At 37.5% G+C, this 20,692-nt stretch overlaps 1 pseudogene; it reads right to left on the reverse strand.

Annotated features, from left to right (window-relative positions):
• LOC108712377 overlaps positions 1 to 7,133 on the reverse strand; it is an 87,647-nt pseudogene extending 80,514 nt beyond the window's left edge.
• Between the last annotated feature and the right edge of the window lie 13,559 nt (positions 7,134 to 20,692).

Consider the following 20,692-nt stretch of genomic DNA (forward strand, 5'->3'; position numbering starts at 1 on the left):
AGTGAGGAGTCTAGGAGCTCTTCTCCATCATCATCATCATCATCTAGGGGCCCCAGGTTGAGTTCCCATTTGCCCCTTAGTTTTTCCAAAGGTTTACTAAATACTTTATTGAGCAGACTAGCATATAAAGATGATATAAGACCTTTAGAGGACCTGTGCCTTACTTGTTCTATAATTAAGCTATGAGATATCTGAATAGACCGTATAGTGTGTTGTGTTGTCAGGTTACCCTTTACCTATAACTATTGCAACTATTGATTATTGAGGAGGTGAAAAGCTTGCTTAAGAGTATTAAACGTGGCCATTTCCCTATTTTGCCACACATCGCCAATATTATGGATTCCACAATTTTCCTATATTGGTTTATTCCCTAGTTTTGCCACTCCTGGAAATAAATAATTACACCATAGTGGGGGTTGCAAAAATATTTTTTTTTACTGCCTTCAGCCATAACATAGTTACATAGTTAACCTTCAAGCATAACAATCCAGCATGTTGCAGTACTACATGATAATATGCTATCAACCAGCATAAGTGATTCCCAAGCCTTAAGGTTAGTTGTTTTCCCCCTCAGTGGATGTACATTTAGTTTAGAGTATTCCATTAGGGGTAATTAAACCTCTATACCTAATTTTGTGGATTGATTTACCATTGGAAAAGGTAAAACAGGTGCATTATGTGGGGGTGGATCCACTAATAGGATTTCAGATTTAGTGGGGCTAGTGACCAGTCCAGATATACACTCAATTAAAATCATTCATTAAATGAAAGAGACCTTGCAGTGAGCTTGCCCAGTCTCCCAGATATATAAAGGTGTCATCTGCATATACAGTAGTTTTATGCGTTCATTGCGATTCCCAATGCACCTGCCTTGCATTATGGGATGTTGTCGGACTGCCTGTACAAGATTCAAATAAAGCCTTCTGATATTTAAAGCTTTAGATTTGCCAGGAATAAAGCCTGTTTGGTCATCTAATATAATTGCACTGAGAACCTTATTCATTCTAATGATGAATAAGGTCAATATTTTAATATAGGCTGATTCAGTTTCTACCTTAGTAACCTTTATCTTTGATTGGTAGAGTTCAGTAAAGAAGTCTGTCAAAAGTGTAGCTATTGACTCAGGCTTTGGAGCAAATTCAATAACCTGCGGAAATTCGCCAGCGACGGCTTCGCGCACATCACCATACTTCAACAGGCGAAAATTCAACAGGACGGCGCTAATTCACTAAAACGCAAAGTTGTCTCCAGGGCGCCGAATGATGGTGAAGTTTCGCTAGCGTTAATTCGGCAAGCAAATTGAAGTTGCGCTAGCGTTGGCTAATTTGCATACATTGGGAAGTTAGATTTCAATGAACGTATATGTTGCAGCAAATATATTACACTACACAAGCCCAGGGAACCTTAATAAAATAAAGTTGTTATAATGCCGTACACATGAGCCCAGTGTATAGTTTAGGTGCTTTATGTTAGGAAATGTAGGGGGAAGCTGGGTACCCTAAAACAAAATAACGATCTTTTGCAGCCTATCACCCTGAAAAAAAGGAAAATACACCAGCTTTTTTTGGGACTTAGAAATTTTTTCAACTCAATTTTGAGGAACTCCTATCTACTCTATTGCACTTTGCCTGGTCTGAGGTGGCGAAGGCAAATCTGGCGCAAGAGGTAACGTTCAGTAAAATCCGCATCTTAGTGAATTTGCGTAGTTACGTCCATTCCCCAGAGCGAAAATTCGCCTGCCTTTAGAGTGCGTAGTAGTGCTACAGTCTATCTCCTTTGCTAGTGAATTTACGTCAGCGCCCGTTAGTTATAATCAGGGTATGTCAAATTTTGGTTTACTGTATGTCATTTTCAGATGAGACACAAGGGGGCACCACTGTAATGCAACTGAACCTCACACATTCTCACTAGAACACATATTTAAGTCAACATGTCTTAATATTAATTTACCTTTACAATACTGCATTCGGTTCTGCTTCATTACCACTCATTTCCCTCATTACTTTAACTCCTAAACATAATTTCCAGTAAATGTTTGACATTTGTCCTACATATCATTCCAGTTTGTTAGTTTCTCTCGTTTTCTTAAGAGCTATTTCATTGGTTAAATTTGGTGCTTATTGATGATCCTTGTATCACACAACTAAGGAAACCGCTATATAAAAAAGAACTTCCTATTATAAAATATAAATTCTGAATTGTACCTTTCTATTGGCACCTGAGCATACCTGAGTACTTAAATGTGGTGATGAGGGAAAATACTGTGACCCAAGCAGCACTGCACTAAGCCACTAGTGGGCCCAGGGAAAATATCTCATTGGTACTCCCCACAAATCTGTGTCAGAAATGACTTCTTCCTTCTTATTCCACATTTATATTTCTTTATATAAGTCATGTCTGCAAGAATATTTAGATGTGATAAGAAATAATAACTGCTATTAAGTCATTTATATATTATAATTCCTTTCCAAACTCACATTCTAATGTTTGAGGTGAAGAGCATAACCAGTCCTTAATATAATGAATTTGAATTGTATCCATCCATATATTATCTTGTGTGCAATTTAATAGACTAAGAAGTACATTAACTCTACCTGACCTGCAGATGCTGCGTGCTCTTTATTCTCTTATAAAGCATGGCCCCAACTTATTCAGAGCCACCTCTTTACAGTTTGCCTCTGCTACAACATGCTTAAGGTGTCAGACCCCACAGCCCCACTGTATGAAATGTATTTGAGGGGCCAGAATCCACTGATCTCACTGTGTTTCATTTTATTGGTGTGCCATTAGTAAAGCAGTACACTATGCATACTGGGTTTTTATGCATTTTGATCTTTTGACCATTGAAACTATTCCATAGTTCTGGAGAACTACTAAGCAGAAAGGACAAAATACATATTGTATACCTGGGGATTCTAAGGATGCTAAGTTTGGTTATAATATCTGTTTGCCTTAAAACCTCCTCATTGGTTTCCAGGAGAATTCTAAGTACAGGTTACTTATATGACCCAAGACATTGCAGCACTCCCTAGTTTTACAGAACTACTCAGCAGTGCAAATATTTAGCAATACAGTTTTTTTAAACAACAATTCAATTGTTTTAAAAGAGAAGGAAGCTCCAATCCAAGGGGGGTACCACATTTTAAGGGTAAACCTCGATTGCAACGACTTACCTCATACCTATTAATAGAAAACTGCACCAGCCTGTGCAGTTTTCTACTAATAGAAATAGCAGTATGGCTCGTTCGCAAGTGCCACTGGCCAGTACAGTTTTCTGCTAACAGAAGCACTGGCCCAGGGTTCATCAAGTCCATCAAGTTCAACCCCTCCAAATGAAAACCCAGCATCCATACACACACCCCTCCATACCTTCACATAAATTCTATATACCCATACCTATACTAACTATAGAGTTTAGTATCACAATAGCCTTTGATATTATGTCTGTCCAAAAAATCATCCAAGCCATTCTTAAAGGCATTAACTGAATCAGCCATCACAACATCACCCGGCAGTGCATTCCACAACCTCACTGTCCTGACTGTGAAGAACCCCCTACGTTGCTTCAAATGAAAGTTCTTTTCTTCTAGTCTAAAGGGGTGGCCTCTGGTACGGTGATGCACTTTATGGGTAAAAAGGTCCCCTGCTATTTGTCTATAATGTCCTCTAATGTACTTGTAAAGTGTAATCATGTCCCCTCGCAAGCGCCTTTTTTCCAGAGAAAACAACCCCAACCTTGGCTGTCTACCCTCATAATTTAAGTCTTCCATTCCTCTAACTAGTTTAGTTGCACTTAGTCTTTGCACTCTCTCCAGTTCATTTATATCCCTCTTAAGGACTTTTCCTATTCCAACACATGGTGGCAAACTGAATTATCCAAAAGGTACTACACCATATTTTTGCTCTGTTGTTTGTCTTCTCCATTGCCCTAGGTGCTTTTTTGAGGAAATTTTTGTACAGCTGAGAGACTGAAATAGGACTGGCAGGAGTCAACATAACGCACACAGAGACACTTTCCAAGATACTGACCCCTGTGACAAGTTTGAAGTCCTGGATCATTGCTGCAATTGAAAAAAAATAAAATATGGCATTTTTAGCCATATTCATTTTTAGGGTTTACTTCAAAACAGGCATTCATCCACAGAAACAACGGTCACTGGAATAACTTCGCTAGTGAAGGAGATAGACTCTAGTGGTACTTTGCTCCCTAGTAACGCTAGCGCAACTTCGCCAGTGTTTGGCGCCCTGGACGCAACTTCGGATTTTAGTGAATTAGCATTGTCCTGGCGAATCTACGCCTGGCGAAGTGTTGCGCTGTGAGCAAAGCCGTCGCTTACCAATTTTCAGAGGTTAGTGAATTTGCCCCATAGTTGGTCCTATCTCTATAGCATCCATTAAAATAATGAATGCTATAGCGCAACAAACATGGCAGCTCCAGCCAGGCCTTCAATCATGCCTTTATTTGGTCATGGAACTCCTCTGTGACTTATAATATCTTTATATTTTACAATTTTATATTATTTATATAACCATATATTGTGATTATATAATGATCTTGTGTAATATAATATATACACAAACATATACTGGCAAAAGTCCTTCTTTGAGAATTTACTTGCTTGGAAAACAAAATGGGTTGGCAACTTGGCATAATTTTTGCTTTCCAGTTTCCTTCAAGGATGTCACGTCTAAATTAAGCCTGCAAAGCCTAAACATTCATTGCTGGTGCCATGTAATTTTAGCTACTTTGATAAGAGTTTGAGTGTATATTTGCTTGTTCCCCATTTATAAATATGTACAATAGTATGTGTGTTATCTTGCTAGGTCTGAAGTTAGTTTGAAAGCATGTGTTATATTTACCATGTCATTTGAATTATGAAGATATATTAATGTTTATGTACAAATAAAATGATGTATTAAACATTGTTGTTGATGCATGATTATACTGCTTCACCTTTGCATTAAATTATTTATAAATATATAATAAAAATGATGGAGTTACAAGAAATATTAATTTTATAGCATTACATGTTTTGTGTTAATTTTTAACAGTAATGGTTGACATGGGGCATACATCTTCCACAGCAGTGTTGCCACCTCTGTACATCATAAACCAAGTTTTGTCTCCCATGCATTATGTGGAAGTTAAATTCTTACCGACATTAATGTATATCGACAATGGTGTAACATATGCCTTGTATAGAAGCCTGATGTTACCTTGCAACATGTCTATCAAATGTTATGCCATCGCAACATTAATGGCGGTAGGAATGCAACTAATGTTTGGTTGCCAGAAGGCTGAAGAAAAATAAACCCAGGCAACAGACATAACTGCACCAATGCAATGAAGCGGTACAGACAATAGATATTTGGCTGACTTTTAAGCAGACATTGATCAGGCAGGGAGTCCTTGCACACATGGGTAGGGATGTAGCGAACCGCCGATAATGTGTTCGCGAACGCCGTTCGCGAACACCGGCAAAAAATGCGAACAGTTCGCGAACTTCGAACATCCGAAAATCGTTCGATTCGAACGATCGAAGGATTTTAATCGTTCGATCGAACGATTTTCGTTCGAATCGAACGAAAATCGTTCGATTTTAGCGACCGAATGGTCGAATGGTCGAACGATTTTGACGCGAACGCCTATTGGCGAACGTCGCGCGACGTTCGCGAACTTGCGGCGGACGCGAACAGCCGATGTTCGCGCGAACAAGTTCGCCGCAGAACAGTCCGCGACATCCCTACACATGGGCCAATAAGCTGCCAATTTGATCTAAAGGAGCAGGGCTGTATATGACCTTTAATCCCTTTATTATCTTGTGCTTTAGCTGGTTGTCAGCTAATTCGTTCAAGCAAGATTAAACATGGTTATTCCTATCCCATGGCTTGTTTTGAGTGTATTCAGGAATTAGTTTAAAAAAAAAAACATAACTTTTTTTTTACAAAGTTAGAGGGCTGTGCATAATGCAGAGGTCTCTGTTCTCAAACAACATTCCAATATACATACAAGGGGCTGATTTACAAATATTCTGATTTTTTTTTTTTACTAATGGTATTTTTTCTCTAAAAAATCAAGTTTCTCTGTATTTCTTTAAAACTTAAAAAAATTTTGATTAAATAAGTGTAAAAACCACAAAAAACTGCGCCAAGCAAAAGTAGTCAAGGTCCTATAGAAGTCAATGGGAGTTGCGCTGATTCTATTGGACCTTTTTTTTAACCATTCAGACTTTTAGGGGTTTTAGGATTTTTTTTTTTGCCAGCAAATGCCCGAAAAACACAATTTTGTAGAGTTTTTCGAGATATTCATAATTTTTACTGACTCATTTAGCTTTTTCTTTTTTTCTTTTACTTTTTGTATATTTGGATCTTTTAATAACTTTCATGGCATTTGTGGTTTTAGAGAAATAGATATTAATCGTGGTTTCAAAAACTTCTAATACCAATTTAAGAAATATTTCTAAATTCTTTTCTATGTTAGTTGAGCAAATTAAATGTAACTTACACTAAATTTATTATTTATTCAATCTTAAAATTACACAATCACAGCAAGTAGGCAGGAGCCATTTTGTGACAATTTGTTATTAAGACAAATTGTGTATCACCGCAAAAACTTGTGTATGCATCAGAATGGGGGACCTAATGCCCAGGCACAATGCCCTAAACAGTTATTAAGTGTGACAGGGAAGGGGGAATGTGAGGAGTGCACAGACATCTAGGAATTGCTAAATGGGCATAGAGGGGCTCAGGCATAGAGGCGGGCAGGTAATATTTGATTGACAGCTCATATATAGATGTTTTAATAAAAAAAGAATTTGGGTTCCATGTTTAATCTGCAAAGGACTTTCATTATACAGTTTTTTATGAATAGGTGATAAGTCCACTTTAAAAGAAGAATCTGCTATTGTCTCTGGAACAATTGCACTCACCCAAACCACAAGCTCGATAGACAGGTGCATATGCAAGTTTGTCCACTCCAACTGGCTAGATAATTCAATAACGAATTGAATGGATGGTGCTGTGATTTCGTTATTGAATCTGCTATTGTCTCTTCCAATTCCATGGCTAGTCATGCCATTGAAACAATGCATCGGATCAGCAAAGGCTTCATTTCTCACAATACCTTGCATCATGTTCTGTGATTAACAGACCTGAAAAAAGGAGATTAATAGAAATGTGTTCAGTCTTGGCTGGAGGAGAACCAATTTATGATAAATTGTTTCTGAAGTGCGGCAAACTGAATACCAAATGGCCAAAATGGGAATTGATTTTTATTTGCAATTTCATTTAAATATAACATTAAAATATGATGAATCAATATATATCAGAAAACTTCTTAGAATTAAAAATGTATTTCATTAGGCGAGAAAGAATAATTAGTTGGGTAGGCATCCCCTTTATAGTAACCATATTAGAATGAAGTCCTAAGACTGCTAGATATATTATACATACATATTATTATTAGACATATATTCTGTCCTCTTTATAAGTAACTAGTATAAATTAAATTGCCACTGCATTTATGCTGACATATACTGTATTAAGGGGTATTATAAACAGAATTGTCCCTGCAATAATATAAAGTAATCTATGAAATGTAGCACCTACGTTATGTTACTAAATGAGCACTTCTTTCTTACCTGGTCCTTATAAACTGTCTAGCGTTATCTGGGCCTTATTACATTCAATGAACTTTTGGCAGAAATTGCAATATTAAAAGAACCAATTTGCTTGTAAGCAATAGATGGAACATATGATATGTATACCACAGCTAAAATCAGTAAAATAGTTAAGGCTACTATTATTCAGCATGAAATGACCCAGACTCAATCACTGAATGTGAATATGACTTGCTTAATCTCTCTCTTTTTTGCTGTTTCAAGGCAGCATTATCACATGGATTTTAGTTGTTAAAAATGAGCAGATGGCAGAAGTTAGCATTACAGATCACATGGCCCAGTACGCGACAATTCCAAACTACTTGTCCTTGAAATTAAAGCCAAGAAAAGCTGAAATTTAGCAAAATAGCAAATTAATTGCTCCGTCTCTCTTTCTGCATCCATATTAATTATTTTTTTTCCATTCCTTATGCCTAAATACAAGATGACAAACAACATTTTATTTTTAGCAAAACTATTAAAATGAAGGTGGAATAACATTTATGCTTAGTGATGTGCATTTTGCTTTGTGCTCTATTAAAAAACATATTTTTTTCTAAATGTGTTACGATGCTAAAATATTATTTCTTATGCAAGACTGAGTATAATTTCATTTGTTTCTTATCTTCTGTGTCGACATCTTTATGTTCCCTCCCATGCCCAGTATCGCTATGCTCTATCTAACTACTAAGTTCTTTTTCTAATAGGGCTGCAAAACAAACCAACCAGTCTCTTGTCAGAAGAAAATCATACAATGTTAAATTGCCTTTCCCTTAAATAGGTGTATGTCACTTCTGCATTAGAAATCTATCAGTATGCTACTTTATATTGCTGCTGTAATTAATAAAAAAAAACGTACCTGTACTGTGTTTATTATTTAAATGTCAGCAGAAATCAACAAAACAAAGAATTCAAAAGGGGAAACTTGGAGCATTAGGTAGAGTGGGGACATGCTTTATTTTAATAATGTCCCAATATTAAAGGGGTTGTTCACCTTTGCGTTAACTGTATGATGTAGAGACAATTTGCAGTTGGTTTTAATTTTTTATGTGGGTTTTGAGCTCTAAACATTCTCAAAGGGTCTCATCCAGCAAATTAGGTAGGGTAGACACTCATAGCTCCAGTCCCCACCAGTCTAGATAATCCAATGCTCCTTCAGCACCCAGGGTCGGACTGGGGGGACCGGGGCCCACCGGGACTGCTGGTCCAGGGCCCCCGCCCCCCTACTGCGCGCATGCGCGAGCGCACTTCTCGGCGCGCAAGCGCCGATGCGCATGCGCAAGCGGTGATGCGATGCACATCGCCGAAAACTTTTTACATTTTTTTTATACTATTAGAGGGGGTCTGGCCCGGCGGGGGCCCACGAGGGTCGGGGCCCACCGGGTTTTTTCCCGGTGTCCCGCCGGGCCAGTCCGACACTGTCAGCACCCCTTTACCATTCCGACCAAACCTCATCTGTCTCAGCAATCCGATGCTCTTTCAGCACCCCTTTGCTATTCTGATCAAGTCTCGTCACTGGCAGCCCACCGGCCCAAAGCCCATCAAACCCTCTCTAGCCTAAACCCTTCCACTAGGGTCCCTAACTCATGGGGTGTCCATGGGGGTACTATCCCCACTAATGTCCTCGTTGGGGCATAGGTGAGCCCCTACTAGATATTCTATCTCATGCACCTAGTGCCTGCTGCACTTTTCGATTTCCTATTCTAGCCTGTCACCGTCTGTTCTTCTTCTCCTTTTCCAGTAATGCTGGCTGTTCCCTCCCACTGAAGACACCTATTCTGTGTGTGGCTGCCCTTTTATACTCTTGTTCCCCTAGTGGTTGGGGTAAGGTACTACAACTAACTTATTGTATTAACTATACTGCCACCTGTTCGCTAAATAAGAAACTAACACCTTATCTACATGTTGCTACTGCCATCTATTGGTGAACGTCACACACTGCACACAATATTAACAATTTACATTTTCACACACAATCAAAATTTGTCTCTTCATTCCCCTGTAGCCTTACAAAGTTTATCTTTTAGATAGGGGTCACTGAACCCCATCTGAAAGCTGGAAAGAGTCAGAAGAAGAAGAAGGCAAATCTTTAGTGAAGTGAAGACCAAATGAAAAGTTGCTCAGGATTCCAAAAGTTAACTTAAAGGTGAACAACCTCTTTTACGGAAAACTTTGGAGATCCACCCCCCCAAAACAACACGGGGACTCATTTAGGTAAAGAATTCCTGCAACAATAGTACAGGTATTTGACCTGTTATCCAGCATGCTCAGGACCTGGGTTTTTCAGGATAAGGGATCTTTCTGTAATCTGGATCATTATACTTTCAGTCTACTAAAAATTAATGTAAACATTTTATAAACAAATTTGGATCGTTTTACCTCCAATAAGGATTAATTATATCTTAGCTGGGATCAAGTACAGGGTAATGTTTTATAATTACAGAGAAACAGCAAATTTATTAAAATTAGAATTATTTCTTTAAATGGAGTCTATGGAATGGAATGGAGTCTATCTATCTTCTCATAATTCAGAGCTTTCTGGAGAATAGGTTTCAGGATAATAAACTTTCTGTATAGGGAGAAAGTATGATGATAAAGATATTAGTGGTGTGGTCAGTTTAAGCATTTGATGGGCGTAGCATCCACCAACTCCTGTGCATATGGAGGACAGATTTTGTCAACATGATCTTGATTCTATCTTTCAGCTGTTTTTCCTATACTCTGCAAACAGCTAAGCAAAAATCATGTTTGAAAGATTGTTCAATGTGCTCTTGATAGTATACTGTGGGTGAAGATTCCAGTAGACTCTTCCTCTAACTTCAATGGGAATTTCTAAATATTCAGAGAATTTTCAGACAGAGCTTCTACATTGTATAATTCCTTATATTGGATTATATAGCTGGCCACTCATAGACCAAGGAGATGAATACCTAACTGATCATGCTGGTAGATTATTGGCTGGATACAGACCAGAGTGCACTGGAATTTGTCCATGAACTGGTTGAATTACTCTGCAGAAATGTAAGGAAGAGAAGGCCATTGCTTAATCAACAAACACAGAGTTTTTACAATTGTAAAAGTGCTAATAACACCAGCAGTGAAAAAAATTAAATAAAATGTCCTCCTATATTCAAGGTATGTCATCAAAGGTTGTTAAATTCTGTTATCCTGAAGTAATACACCTAGACAGCCTTGGAAATGTTCCAAAATAATGCATGAGCTATATAACAGATTAAAACAGAGAATTAACAGGAGATGAGTGATTATGAAAATGAAGATTTTAGCTTTAAAAAAATACCCATAAATTCCTGAAAATACTATTGTAAAGTGTTGCATGTTTTTCCCACATCATAAATAAGTAAATAATGACAATGATAGTACATTATTCTACATCATGTCTGGTGTGGACAGTCTCCCGTTACTTCAAGTGAATGAACATTTTAACTGCTGTAAAGGTTACCAGAAGGCTTGTAGAATGGTTACAATACAGCAGAATTCACAATATTTTAATGGAATTATCGGACGTCAACATGGATTCTTCAGGAGTCACCCTGTTCATTCATTACACTGTGAGCCTCAAGGGCTTTCATGGTTTCCTTACAATTTTCCAATACACTTACAGGATATTATTTTTCTTCATTTAGTATTTATGCTCTTTTTTACGAAGCTTAATTGAATGAGCTCATATTGGGGGGGAGGGGGTAAATTCTTTTTAATCCACATCTTTGGCAAAGAGTTCAATGATTTTATACACATCAAAATGCTTGGTACACCAATAGCCTAGTGTAAGGTTCATGTACAATAATTGGTATTGACATGCCAAGTGGTTCACCAACTCATTATTACGCTCTTATTATATTAAATGCACACATTCACACAGGTAATAATGGAGCACTTTTTACACTTTTCTGTGTGCATATGGCAGTTGCATGAGTTTTTGGAGCTGGAGAATTTAATATGTAAAGTGGAACAGCTAACATTTTTCAACTTCTATTACAGTGGTTTTCAGCCTATTGCTGTATCAGTCATTCAGCCATAGTTTCAAAAATATCTAGAGTAGCGAATATGTCTACAATACCAATAGACATTCTCCGCAAATCTATCCCCAACTGTCCTTCAAGTCAGGTCCCTAGTCACCATAAGAAGCAGGAAACCACTATTCTAATAGTTGGTCAGTTTTAAATTGTTGTGCACTGGTGGTTCACTTTTCTTTTTAACCAACACTAGATGATTAGCAATGAAATTTTCATACATTTCTTGTCAAGCAGAAACGTGCACTAGAAGCCAGGACCAAACTGGACTCTAGTGCACATGCTGCTTCTAATCTTTAAAGACATGGGAAGAGAATCTAAAATGTTTTGCAGTGTTTACCAGTAATTCCTAGTTATACCACTGAATTTCTGTTAAGTTACCAAACTTATGGGATATTCAAGTTCTGAATGGAAAAAAGTTTTATACCTCATTCAAATCATATAAACATTGTCTCCCCTTATATTCCATAGTTTGTGACCCTTTTTATGGGTAATGTTTTATTGATTTTATTCAAAACAAGCAAACAAAAACAAATAAAAAACACAAAACAAAACATACATGAAAAATAAAATAAAGTGAGTATAACAACAACATGTTTAAAACAGTGCCGTGGTTGGTACATTATATCGTTCATCCTCTGCATTTTGCATGTATCTGTGCCAGGATTCCTTCCTTAGAGCCTGTGATGTGAGGAAATGGTAAGGACAGTCTTGAAACACGACTAACCACACCAGAGGTTGCCGACGATAAATAGAAGAAACGTAGCCACGGTCAACAAACAGGCAGAGGTCGGGGCAGGCAGAGTTCAATTGTAGTCGGTAGGCAAGCAGAGGCCGAGACTGCAGAGTTCAATCATAGCCGGTAGGCAAGCAGAAGTCAGGAAACGGGATAAAGAAAATATGCAGGAAATACTAGAAGCTAGGTTTATAACCAAGCACAGAATTAATTTCTGAGCGACCTTTTAAAGGGAGGCGTTTTGGCGCCTAATGATGCCTGTGTCCATGTTGTCGTGCTCATCCACGTTGGCCATTGTTAAGATGCACACGTCTACTTCAGCTCGCTGGTACGTCATGACGCACACGCATTTGCATTGGCGCACGTCCTGTCTTGCTCATAAGTTCATGTCAGGGAGCCATGTCCACCTAATCCTGCCTCCCACCACAGGCTCCAGTTTTTTTTTTTTTTTTTTTTTGAGAGCCTCTGACTAACAGGGTAAGCTTGATAAGAGGTTTGGTTCACCAGAATGATCCAGTTTTGTACTGAGGGGAGGTCGGCCCCATCCATGTCATTGCAATGACTTTCCTTGCATAGTACAAGAGCGTTCTATATCTGGTTCTGGCATGGTTGTCATTTATCAGTTCATCTAAGACTCCAAGTATACACGTTTGAGGTGTTAACAGCTTGGATTCATAACTTCATGGCTATCTGTGGACCAAGCCATTTATGATGGGCTATTGGGAAGGGTGGGTCTTTCCCTTTTTTAATGCAGCATTTTTAAGCTTCATACAGGATAACATTTTGTATTAGTATTTTGTAGAAGTGAAGCATGGAGAAGAATTACATATCTATCCATATCTACCGTAACATAGCTCTTTAGATGATGGTCTCCTTGTGTTGTCTTGTGTTATAATATGTATCACCCTACCATTAAACTGAAACAATCGCTATAACCAATCAGAATCTGTGACCTATGGAAAAGTTCTATGAAATTCAATACCTACAGAGCAGTATTTATCAGTTTCTGTTACTTATGGCGCACTTAAAGTGTCTCTTAAAGCAGAACTAAACCACTGCTACCAAAAGCCCCCCTAAACTATCAGGCATTGCCCCCCTCCCCTTTCCCTCCCCATGATGTGCATTAGTTAAAAAAAAAACTTTACAAAAATCTGACCAGAATCTGTACAGAAGCATAGCAGAGCTCCTTTTATAGAAAATGTAATATGATATATGAAATAGAAGAAAAAGAAGAAATGCCTCATTCAGGCATGATAGATGTTTTATATTTGGAAATCACAGTGCAAAAATAGAAGTCACACATAACACTTATTAAAAACAGAATGACTCAAAATATCAGTAAAGATTACACTTGTAGCACTAAATATTTAAGTGTGAATAAAGAACACTGAAGCATTCATTCAGATATTAGACTTGATATGCATGACTGTTGAGCAGAGTTTCATTTACTGTACAAATTGGTTTCCATTGCTTTTATAACTGCCCTCTAGCAATAAAGCCTTACTGATCTCCAGCTCATACTGGTGCAGAAACACTTAAAAATACAACTGCACAGTGAAGTGCAGTTTACTCTTCAGACAGAGTGACCCCTAGTCCATACTGGTACCATAACTACCATTGCCCATTGAATGGCAGGGGTGATTTTTAGTGTCTTGTCACAGCAGACAGGGAGACCAATTTACTAAGTCAAAGAAAAAAAACCCAATAAGACAGTTCCCATTAACTTCTATAGATACTTGGAAGGGTTACGTTTTATGCTTTTTTTCTTTTTATATGACTATTCAAGCTTTCTAAAAATATTCTAGAGTATATTCTTATTAATTTTTTACACCATGTTTTCTCAAATCATGATAACAACTGAAACTTGAATAAAGTGGCCCCAAAACATTCAAAATCTCACTGTTTGCTATGGTCTTTAGCAATTGAATGCAATCCCTGTTGCATTACTTTGTTATGTTACGTTTATATTACTGAATGTACGTACTGATATTACGTTTATATTACTGAATGCCCAATTTAATTGCTTTCTGGAAAGTCATATTACTCTGAAACAGGGTACACTGCAACTACATTGTCTGACTGCAACCTATTACATCTGCCCTTTGAACCATTACATTGGTCTGTGACCCATGTCATTGCTCTTAAACTACTTAATACTCAGTAACAGCATTTTGTGCAAACTCATTTTGTATGTGAAAGGCATGCACTGCTCTCAATGGGGGAAATTTATTAAAGGGCGAAGTGGCTTACACTGGCAAAAATTCGCCAGTGTGACGTCATTTTGACACTTTGCCGATTTACTAACGCTGGCGTAATTTTGCCAAGAAGATAGACTTTGGTGCATGCTTACGGCAGGCGAATTTTCTGTCTGGCGAAAGAGAGTCACTATGCAAATCCATTAAGTTTTTTATTTTACTGACCGTTACCTCTATCGCCAGACTTGCCTTCGCCACCTCAGACCAGGCGAAGTGCAATAGAGTAGATAGGAGGAGTTCCTCAAAAAAAAGTTGAAAATCTTTCTAAAGGCCCAAAAAACACTGGCGTTTTTTCCTATTTAAAGGGTGATAGACTGAAAAAGATTGTTAATTTTTTTTGGGGGTACCCTCCTTACCCCCTACATTTGCTAACATATGGCACCTAAACTATACTGTGGACACATGTGTAGGGCATTATAACAACTTTATATAACTTTATTAAGGTTCCCTGACCTTGTGTAGCGTAATGTATTTGCTGCAGCATACCGTATACGCCCATTGCACGCTGTATACTAATTAGCCAACGCTAGCGTAACTTCGAACTGCTGAGCATAATTTCGCTGATGTAATTTCACCAGCGTTTGGTACCCTGTGCGCAACATCAGATCTTCGTGAATTAGCGTTATCCAGGCGACGTGTTGCGATGTGCGCGAAGCCAGCGCTGGCGAATTTTCGCCGGTTAGTGAATTTGCCTCATTGAGTTTAAAGGAGAAGGAAAGGTTAAAACGAAGTAAGCCTTATCAGAAAGGTCCACCTAAATTTACCAGTAAACCCTCAAAGTAATGCTGCTCTGAGTACCCTATCAAAAGAAACACTGCATTTCTTTCCTTCTATTGTGTAGACATGGGCTTCTGTATCAGACTTCAGCTTAAACCTCCTTGCCCTGGGCATGAGCATGCTCAGTTTGCTCCTCCCCCCTCTTCTCTGCTGTAATCTGAGCCCACAGCTAGGCAGGAAGCTAATATGGCAGCTGCTATCCTAAGCAGAGAGATTCTAGAGCATTTTACACAGGTATGGTAAAACATTCTACAGAATAAATGTAGCATTCTAGCTTGGACTAATCTAAACTAATCTAATCTATTGCCAATAAAATGCCTCCGAAGGTTTCCTTCTCCTTTAAAGGGGCGCAGTATGCAATGGTTGATTATCAGTCAGCTCTGTGCCAGAGGAAGGTACTTCATATGTTATCTGTCAGGTATAGACAGCAGTAGTGTTGGGCGAATTTATTCGCCGGGCGCGAATTTCCGTGTTTCGCCACCGAAAGTGCAAAAACAAGTGCAGATAATTTTTAGTTCTCCCTTTCAAGTCAGTAGTGTAATCACTGAACAATAACTATAACTACTATAACCTTATACACTTCTATACACAGCCTACACTACACACATAAGCCCTTTCTTTAGTTTTGAAGAAAAACAAGTGTATCTGACACAAACCCGTTAAAATGGATTTGTCTGAATTAAAATGGTAAACTTTTCACATACACTAAATACTGCATTTGTTGTTCAAGGATCTTTTTTTAGATAATGTGTTTTTAGATAATGTGTTGCTATGCCATACCGTGAAAATAACCCTAAAAAAAAGTGATCACATATTTTGAAATTTAGACAAAAAAATACTATAACAACAGTCCTTTATTATAATTCTAATATTACATTTATATTTTATATTAATTTATAATTATTATAATATTGTAATTAGGCAACCAGTTCTTTGAGGCCTGAGGATGTGGCATTGATGTGCTCTTTTAGTTTATGTCCACGTGAGAAAATGCACACGTGAAGAACACTTAATTACAGTGCACTGCTTTAGTCATAAATATGGGAAACAGAACATCATGTAATTAGCTACAAGATAGCATTTGTCATGAATGGGAAACAAAAGCCCTGAAAAAGTTACTAATTGTATGGAAATATCAAATAGTATCACACAATTGTGCAACATTAGTACATGTGCGGGGATGTATTTAGTAAAGAAATATACTCCGCACATGCAATGGTTTGGTTTGCACATGCTAATATTACCCATACTGGGAAAAAACTTTTCAGTTCATGTCAGTGAGGGCATTAATAATAAAACGTAACTCTCGAAAAGTCATTACTTATGCCCTCCCCCCAAATATGCACCACCTTCAAGCAGGTCTTAAAGGACAAGGAAAGTCTTAAATAGAATAAGGCTAGAAATGCTGTATTTTGTATACTAAACATAAGCATGAACTTACTGAACCACAAAGCCTAATCAAACAAATGATTTATGCTTTCAAAGTTGGCCACAGGGGGCTGTCATCTTGTAACTTTATTAAACATCTTTGCCTGACCCTGCACATGCTCAGTGTGGTCTGGGCTGCTTGGGGATCATCATAAACAAAGTTGCTTGAATTCTGCATGGCTGGGAAGTAAGGCGGGGGCTCCCCCTGCTGTTCATAAGTATGATTGTTTCCCTGCTCAGCAGTTAGGGACCGTCTGACAATTTCTATCCACTGCAGTAAATGAAGGGAGAATTTCACTGCATACAGCAAGGTTTCTTATAAAAACAGTACACATTTTTTAATTAAAGTAAATTGGAGATAGGTTTCCTTTTCATTTAAGAAAGTAAAAATTGGATTTTATTTGTTTGCCTTTCCTTGTCCTTTAACAACATCCTAAGCATAATTACCATTTTCAGTTTAACAACTGTCTACTGAAAAGTTTAACAATACCAAATGCAAATTTATTTTCTTAAAACTGCAAAAATAATTTTTGCTTACAACTTTTATTACATTTCGTTAAAGTGGCTTCATTGACTGGAGCTGCACAGCTTTCTATCCCTACTCATTGTAAAGAACGTTGTATCTTTGGAAGAGTCAGCATCACCGTTTTTATTTCAAAACCATCTATATTAAATAACCAGAGGTGCTTGCCACCCCTGGTAACTACAAAAAGCTTGTAACAGGGGCAAATATCTCCTGTGCCATACCCTTTGTTAACCCTTGATGTACCCCAACCTTTTATGTGGGGGAAACCTTCAATGAAACACACAGTGTATAGAGTTGAAGTTCAAACACATTCTCTTTATTTGTCATGGCATTCAACGGAACAGCAGCATATTCATAGGGCTTAATCTCCCAGCCTTTGCCAATAACAGCAAACTGCCAGGGGGGACACATGCCTGCAGGCACCCCTCTTGGGTCCTGGCCAGCTCTATCTGGATCAGCCTTTTTTCTTTCACCCTAGATGGCGGGATTCACACTGGGAACATTATGCCCACTCACTCCTAGTCTGGGCCTTAGCTGCCCACGCTAGTTACCTCTCTATCTTACACTCCCTCGAGCGTACTGTTACACCACTAGGCCTCACACTACCTATGTCTTTAAATGTGGCTGCATTCAGGGTCGGACTTAGGGGCCCTGGGCCCCTCCAGACCCCACTGGTGCGCCGCAGATCACGTGCATGCCACTGTGTGTACGCTTCCCCCCCCCCCGCCGAGAGTGTGTGCGAATATGCGCTGGCATGCATGCACACTTTCGTTTTACAGGCGGCGCAACAGGAAGCATCGTGAAAATCGTAGATCTGGGTCAACGGGGCCCACCGGGTTTTTTAGAGGTGTCCCACCGGCCCAGTCCGACACTGGCTGCATTGTACTTTCATGGGTTCAGAGTTGAAAAACTCAAGGTCATGTTCAATTTTGCATTTAAAAATCTGAATATAAACATCACCCTAAATCACACAGATGAAAGTACTGAACATTATGAGATTCTGGGAGACATATGAGCAACTGAACTTAAGGCTAATGGGATTTAAAAAGAGAGAAAGGTTAAATAAATGGCAAAGTTTTCAGAAGGGATAAATGTCTCAGGAGGATAGGATTATGATTATAATCTACAATAGAAGAACTCAAGCTAATAAGGGATTCTTGTTAATACAAAACTAAAAAATGTGCACTTAAATATAAACTAAATACCAAAAAACGCAAGTTAACTATTTCCATTTTCAATCTGGCCTTACTTTAGCAATATTAAGGGATCTTTTGATAAAATTTGTATTTTACAAAATGATGCAAAATGTGACAGTTAACATCTTTCACTGTACTCTGTGAAGGTTTGCCTATTTATAAATTATATTTTGGCAATATGGCAAATTGATCACCAAGAAATTTAAAAAAAAATTGTTATTTTTAAGAACCACAGCTGGAGCCAAGTTATTTGGCTTTGCACCTTAAGCATAAAGTATTTTGTTAGCAAATCATGACCAACAGAATGTTCAGTATTCTGATAATATTTATTGAAACAAGAGTCTATAGTATGTTCCATAAAAATTTCCAAACTGAATTTAAAAATCACAGTGCATGAAATCAATCTGTTAATAAAGCAGTGTTGACAATTAAAGGGCCAGATTTATCAAAGGACGAATTTCGAAGTGTCATTTTTTTAACTCTTATAAATTTGAATGTACTCACAACTGGAATAGGAGGTTATTGTAATTCAAATTTTAATCAAATTCTAATCAAGTTTACCTCTGAAAATAGTCAGGAAGGCAATTAACATCTTACAACTTCTGCCATTGGCTTGTATATGAACTCAGCAGGTTTTAGGTGGCTAATATTTGAATTAGAATGAGAGTTCCAGGGTCGAGGTGTCATAAATCTTACATTCAAATTCAAATTGGTGATTTAAAATTAAAAATTTGTGAGTTTTGACCAAAACAAAAATTCTAAAATTTGAATTTACCATTTGAACCTTAATAAACCTGCCTCTTAGTCAATGTAGAGGAGACTGTTAGTCCTGAAAATTAGGTAAATAATACTGTGCCTTTTTTTTTGTGTGTGCTTCCAAAGTGGAAAAATAGGATTAAATACAAAAGTTTTCACGAATATGGCACTCCACCACAGATTAACTGTTTAAAAGTGTTTTGTCAAGTGAGCCTCACAAACTCACATGTTGTGTGGCAATAAAACACTTTTGAGCAGTTAATCTGTGGTGGAGTGCCATATTCTTGAAAACTTTTGTATTTAAACCTGCCCCTTAATTATGTTCTTTAATTATTTTTAATATTCATTTGTATATGAGATAACCAAGAAAATAATTAAATGGACCAATAAAACTGACAACCATAATTATGTTTGAGGTTACGATAGATAACTTTAGGTAGCCGCTATCTATTAAATCGTAGTATAATTGCAGCAAGGGAACCACCCCCTTGACCCCAGATGCTTATTTTATTCCTAAATTATCTTAATGTGTATCCATAATATATTCTTAATTAATAAATGTTTTTTATAAATACAGTAGACCAATATATAAAAAAGACATAAGACATCGGCAAAGCTTGCCTTTTTTAGAACATGGCTAAAAACATATGAAGAAAGCAAAAAAAAAAGTAAATTATGGAAAAATCTGTGTAGTACAAACAATTTTTTCTTTGGATCAACAGTTTCTCTTTGAACTTATTTAATATGAATCTTGTGGTTTTATTTCATATAACTCTTGCGTCACCCACCACAGGTAAAAACATTGCATGCTTTATAGTTAGAGCAGAGCAAAGAGTATAAAATAAAATGTCTTACTGGTAAAGTTATTTTGTTGCAAAAAAAAAGAAAGAAAAGACCCAACCTTCAAGTGGATTGTAAAACAAGTTTACACATCACTTTGCACAGAGTGTTCCTACTCATTAGTCTCTGGCCACATTTATACAACATACCTGAAGCCAGTTAACCTGTCTGTAAATTTTTGCTGTTTAAGAGGAATACAGATAATTGTGAGGAAACCAGAGAATTTAGAGGAAACTTACAGAGCAAACAATAAACTGTTTGGTGATAATGCCCAGATCAGAAACTCGGTATCCCATATTAAAGGACAAGGAAAGGCAAACAGATAAAATCCAATTTTTACTTTCTTTAATAAAAAGGAAACCTATCTCCAATATACTTTAATTAAAATATGTGTACCGTTTTTATAAGAAACCTGACTGTATGCAGTTAAATTCTCCCTTCATTTACTGCAGTGGATAGAAATTGTCAGACAGTCCCTAACTGCTGAGC

Source organism: Xenopus laevis, chromosome 3S (assembly GCF_017654675.1).
Source record: "Xenopus laevis strain J_2021 chromosome 3S, Xenopus_laevis_v10.1, whole genome shotgun sequence".
In the NCBI taxonomy this organism is placed as follows: Eukaryota; Metazoa; Chordata; class Amphibia; order Anura; family Pipidae; genus Xenopus; species Xenopus laevis.